Here is a 6,267-nt window from a genome sequence, read left to right on the forward strand (position 1 = left end):
TCATGGCTATCTAAATAGCTCCTGAGATATGATTTTTCTCTGGGCCCCCTAGCTGTGCAGGTAAAGGCACAAGAGAATCTGATGCACAGTGCATACAATCGCACTTCCTGCCATGCCACATATGTATGGCAGGAAGTGTGACTGTGGGATTGCAAAATAAATCCCATCAACCCTTACTGCTGGTGTAGGGGGAACTTGGCATCACAATCCCAGGCTCCCCCTGCACTGGCAAGTTGAGATTCCTGCAGCTGGGGGGGTCTCCTCAGCTGACAGTGTTCCCAGCCGAATGCATCAGGTGTCCCTGTGGCTAGGAAACTGCGGCTGATGCAGGCTTCCAGCCATGGACTCTCCATGCACCCCAACAGCTGGGAGACCCAAGGCCTGGGGCACACTTGGGCTACAGGGGTCCCTGGCCATACATTCAATTAGTGGCATGATAGTAAGGAGCCCCCAAAATTATTACACATATTTTGTGTAATTGGGTAATCATGTCTTAAACATAACATGTAGATGGGGCCTAAGACACCAAAGCACAAGACTGAGGCCACACACCATTGATCATACAGAATAGGATACTGCTTTGGAAAACTGTTCATGGCCCTTTTACACAAGGGTTTTTTTTGTCCATGCCAGAACTAGGCTGTCCCTTGCAAGTAACATGGCTGTGGGGGGTCCTACTTCCTTAGACACTAAATTCAACTCGTCTTTAAAATTATCAGAGTTGTAACCCAACTGCTACATGTCAGTGTTTTTAAAAAAGCAAAAATACTTTTCTAGTCATGTCCCAAGGCTCACCATACTACATGAGTAGGGTAAGCTTTGCTCATCTACATGCCTTTCTGAAGAACCGTTGGCTGAACAACTGAACTGATCTGCCTTGGCATTCTGCTGTTTTTTCAAGCCTGTTTACCTACAGATGTGCCTGTGTCATCTGTTGCAGGTGGTGGAACCAGTGTCATAGATTCATAGATGTAGCGTTAGAAGGGACCTAAGTAGATCTTCAAGTCCAGCCCCCTGCCCTGGGCAAGAGAATACTGGGCTAGGTAATTATCAAGCCTCCTCTTAAAGACCCCCAAGGTAGGAGCCAGCACCACTTCCCTTGGAAGTTGGTTCCAGATCCTGGCTGCCCTGACTGTGAAGTAGCGCCTTCTAATATCCAGCCTGAACTTACTCTCAAACAACTTGTGGCCATTATTCCTTGTTACGCTGGGAGGCGCTCGGGGAAACAGGGTCTCTCCCATTCCCCACTGGTCCCCCCTGGTAAGTTTATAGACAGCCACGAGGTCCCCTTTCAGCCTTCTCTTGTGAAGGCTGAACAGGTTCAGGTCCCATAGCCTCTCCTCATAGGGTCTGCCCTGCTGTCCCCGGATCGTGCGAGTGGACCCTCTCAATGCTGGCCACATCTCTCCTAAAGTGCGGCATCCAGAACTGGATGCAGTACTCCAACTGTGGCCTGACCAGTGTTGCATAGAGGGGGAGAATCACCTTGGCCCTGCTTGTGATGCATTTGTGGATGCATGACAAGGTGCAGCTGGCCTTACTGGCTGCGTCCCCAGTTGGTGGCCTATGTTCATTTTAGAATTGATAACGACTCCAAGATCTCTTTCTGCCACTGTGCTTTCGAGAAGGTAGTTCCTCAGCCTATAGGTATGCTGCTGGTTCCTACTGCCTGAGTGCAGTACCCTGCACTTGTCAGTATTGAATCCCATCCTATTCTCATTCGCCCACCCGTGTAACCTGTCCAGGTCCAGTTGTATCTTGTCCCTCCCTTCTAGTGTGCCCACCTCGCCCCAAATCTTGGTGTCGTCAGCAAATTTGAACAGGGTGCTTTTCACCCCCTCATCCAAGTTGCTAATAAAGAAATTGAACAGTGCAGGCCTGAGGACCAAGCCCTGGGGGACTCCACTGTCCACATCCCTCCAGGTCGAAAATGACCCATCCACCACCACTCTCTGGGTGTGGCCCCTCCGCCAATTTGTGACCCATATCTTGTCCCTCCCTTCTAGTGTGCCCACCTCGCCCCAAATCTTGGTGTCGTCAGCAAATTTGAACAGGGTGCTTTTCACCCCCTCATCCAAGTTGCTAATAAAGAAATTGAACAGTGCAGGCCTGAGGACCAAGCCCTGGGGGACTCCACTGTCCACATCCCTCCAGGTCGAAAATGACCCATCCACCACCACTCTCTGGGTGTGGCCCCTCAGCCAATTTGTGACCCATCTGACTGTGTAGGCATCAATGCCACAGTCGCCTAGCTTTTTAATGAGAATGGGGTGAGACGACAGCGTCAAAGTCCTTCCTCCCTGCTGGTTCCTCGCAGATGTGCTCCTGGATAATCTTCTCAAAGAACTTCCCCAGACCGAGGTAAGACTAACGGGCCTGTAGTTGCCCAGGTCCTCTCTCCTCCCTTTTTTGAAAATGGGGACCACATTTGCCTTCTTCCAGTCTTCTGGCACTTGGCCAGAGCACCATGAGTGCTTGTAAAGCTGTGCCAGGGGCCCCACAATATCTCCTGCCAATTCCCTCAGCACCCTTGGGTGGAGAGCATCTGGACCTGCTGATTTGAACACGTTCAGCCCCTCCAGAAGTTCCCTAACTTGGTCTTCCCTGATCCTAGGCCTGGCGGAGTCTCTCCTGAGTCTATCCTGAATCTCGGTGGGGAGCGGTCCCTGCACAAAAAAATGGAGGCAAAGAAATTGTTAAAAAGGTCTGCCTTTTCCTCTGCTGCAACCACCAGCTTGCCAAGCGTATCCCGCAGGGGCCCCATGTTACCCAGTGCCTTCTTCATAACGCCCTATGTATTTAAAAAAGGACTTTTTGTTGTCCTTTATGCTAGCCCTAGTTCTGTATCTGCCTTAGCTTTCCTAACAGCCCCCCCTACAAACCCGAGCAATGGAGGTATACACTTCTTTGGTGTCATTCACGCAAACAATTTTTTGCACATAAGTTCTCCATCTATGTTTTGGTTTAGAGGGGAGAATGGGAAGGAGCTAGTAGTACAACATCTAGTGCCACTAAGTAAAGTAAAAACCACAATTTGGTCACATGTTAGTAAGTATGAGTTCACAGGTGGACAAAGCCTACTACAGGTACCTGTTGAAGGGCTAAATAAAAAATAAATGTCCACCAATTTGAAGCCCAATGACAGCACCCACTTGTTTGTTTTAGGTTGCAGGCACTTCATGGGTATAATTCTGTTACCTCTAGTATATATATGTGCACTTGATTTTCTGTGGGAAGGCAGGAAAGGGGGCAGAAGGAAGTACTCTTGTTCCTCTGGCTTGCATGGCAAATTTCAGAATAAACTGGCACCATCCTCTCTTAGTAGGTATAAATGAAGCACATATTAATTAGCAAAATTACTAAAAGGCAGTGAGTTAGAAACAAAGATGCATGCTAATGGTTTAGGATCACCACCAGAGGACAGTATAAGCAAGCGAGTTTCTAATGCATCAAGGCACAGTAGTCTGGTAGTTCTGTGTTGACTTTTAAGTTCAGACTCCAAATGTCTGGGGAAAAGTCTCACCATCATTGATGGTTCTCAGCTCGAGGCATACCCATATGGTGGGTGGGCTCGCATGTGTGCATGCTTGCATGTGATATCTACTTTACCATAACTAACCCAGCAGCTATTCCAGAAATTCCACTATTACAGATGGTGAAGGACAAAGATTCATTTGCTAATCAGCACAAATGCCAGAAATCTTGAGATAGTCCAAAACTGATAACCAGAAAGGGAATGAATAATCCAGGAATTAATGTAATTTAGGTGAAGGACCCTGCTTGAATCTTAAAACATACTTTGAGTTGTGTCTAGGACAGGAACAAAGGTCTGAGCAAGAACACCAAGCTTTGGTCCCTAGAGGTTTTTGTTGCTTTGCAGTGTCAAAACTCTGTTACCTCCACACATCTTATAATCTATTTTAATTGAGTAAATCCTTCCATTATGACCCAAGCTCTTTTATGTAAGCTTCATTTTACTCATCAGGTACTAAGTCGAGAGATTTCCTGGTGGTAAGCAAAAGAAGCAGAATGAATACTATGGAGGAGATCAACTGAATTCACGAAGAAGGAGTTATATAAAAACAAGAATAAGAAACAGAAGAAACTAATTGCATGTGTGTGTCCTTTCCTGATGGGACAGGACTGTTCTCTGTAGCACATTAGGTGGCACAGTTTAAATGTCTTGTGTTAATTATTTTTAGGCTTTGAGTCTTTTGTTTTATAAATGAGAAAAGGGAGGGGTTCCTCTCCCCTGGGTAATGAGACTCGATTCGACCGCTGCTCCACAAGTAAGCAGGGCCTGGATGGAAAAGGCACATGGGACTGGACAGTTGGGTAGGACAGGCTTGCCTAATTTTAGAAATGGCTGTGCTGGGTTGGAAACTGGACTGCAAAAGGAAACCTTGCTTTTATCTGGGGTGAAGGCATCTCAGAACCAGCATAGGTGTTGCGATGGCTCCTTAGGCTAGGGAGGGAGCAGCATTGATTTAAAAAGGGTGGGGAAAAGAAACTTGAGGTTTGGGCCTTGAACTCTATGATGGGATGAGCCTCCGTTGTAACAGTACAGCTCTGCAGGTATCTGAAGAACTGGGAGAGCAGGCAGCGGGCCTGAGTGGCTCGTGATCAGTCCTGTTGAGGCACCAGATAAATCAACTCTCCTTTTCCCTCATTGCTGCCGAGTTTGGGGTTTGTGTTTTTTTTAAGTCTCAGATTCTTTCCTACCTGTACAACAGCCACCAGCATTGTTGGAGACATTCCCACAAGCACGTTGGGAAAACTGCTGTCCCCTGAGCTATCACTCTCTCCCCTGCCTCACCAAAATGGGGGTCAGGCCTGAATCTTTAAAGCAGCTCAGTGAGCACCAGGGATATGTAAATAGAATTCAGCATTGCATTATTCTTCATCTCCCAGCAGTAATGACAAGCAGAGTCCTTCTGCAGTGGGTGTCTTCCTAGACTATTTGGTGACACTAACCAGATGCAGTTGTTTAACCCTTCTGGTGACCAGAGAGATTGTAAGAACATGAGTCAGTCTATCAGAGAAGCCCCGTTACAGTGTCCCACTCCTGAGCCCTGAAGAGGTTGGATGGACTCCCCTTCCAAATGGCTTTTAGCTGCTCCTGGAATAAATGGTCACACCCATCCCTCTGCAAAAGCCTTGACTTTCTCTGAGGGCTGCTGTTTTGCAGTTGCTGAGCTCACCCTAACCAGCTCATTACTTCGATTATGTGAGAGGTAGTGAGGGTAACCGCTCTCAGCTCAGGGCAAGGCTTTGTGCAATCCTACGCTCCAGTTGTAGGTCTGACCTTGACACCCTATGGCATTAAGCATCTATATTCTCTGCCTAGCCGTTTCCCTATGCCCAGTCTAAAAGTAAGAAGGAAGATGCTCCCTTCACCTCAGCCAACCTCATGGTGATATGAGGAGCACACAAGATCAGCTTAGCAAGTTAGCCACTCCTGCATGTGCAGCATGCACTTGCTTAGTGTACATACGGCAAGTGAGCCACCTGTGTATTTGCTTTGGCAAGTGGCTGGCATGCCATTTGTTCACTAGGCATGTGTAAGTTGGGCACCAACAGTGCCACAGCTTGGCCTGCCTCCTGCCTCCACCCAAACTGTATGTCTGCACAAAACTTTGAGCAGCTGCAAAGTGCTGTGAGGCAACAACTATATATTTAAAATTAACTTGCAAACCTTGCCCAGCCGCTGTCCTCTACGTGAGCTGAAGAGCAGGGCTAGTGCTGGCAGAGAAATGTATCAATGAGGATAAGGTACCCAGTGGTTTGGCAATAAAGGGCCTGCAGAAGTCGGGGAGGGAACATTAGGTACATCCCATGCTCTGTGGACTTCCACATCCCCCTCCAAGCTTTGCCTTGTTCAACCTTTTTCCTGTGTGCACTGCAGCACCTAGTACAATGCCTCAGTGAAGGGCCACTCTGTACTACCCTGGGCCTGGTAATAAGTGTCAGTGCCTTCTTCCTCCCACCCCCAGGAAACAAAAGGCAGACATCTAGCTCTTCCCCCTCCTTTAGACAGCTGGGCTAACTAGATGCAAAGCCCCACAAGAAAGAAAAAAACAAAAAAACAGCCCTTACCTCAGGAGGTGCAGCGCAACTGAGTTGCAGTCCTGCAGAGCAGCCAGGGGAACCAGATGACTCCTGCTCAACATAAGACTCCCTGTTCTCAGTAACTTTGTTTCTGCTTTCAGCTGGCAAAGCCTCGCTGCTGCTAGTGGTGTCCTGTTTTGCCAGCAGCCATATCATGGG

General features: G+C 47.9%; 1 protein-coding gene across 2 annotated transcripts in view; it reads left to right on the forward strand.

The window, feature by feature from the left end:
- Nucleotides 1-4,975, forward strand: part of CDADC1 (cytidine and dCMP deaminase domain containing 1) — a 38,405-nt gene extending 33,430 nt beyond the window's left edge. Inside the window, exon 9 of one of the 2 annotated variants that reach the window (XR_003095625.1) lies at nucleotides 3,986-4,975. The gene's annotated coding sequence lies outside the window, so the exon portion shown is untranslated. The remainder of the gene's footprint in view (nucleotides 1-3,985) is intronic. The other variant, XM_025211771.1, reaches the window with a different exon arrangement.
- The last annotated feature ends 1,292 nt before the right edge of the window (nucleotides 4,976-6,267 follow it).

This window comes from Alligator sinensis, unplaced genomic scaffold (genome assembly GCF_000455745.1).
Source record: "Alligator sinensis unplaced genomic scaffold, ASM45574v1 scaffold820_1, whole genome shotgun sequence".
NCBI lineage: Eukaryota > Metazoa > Chordata > Crocodylia > Alligatoridae > Alligator > Alligator sinensis.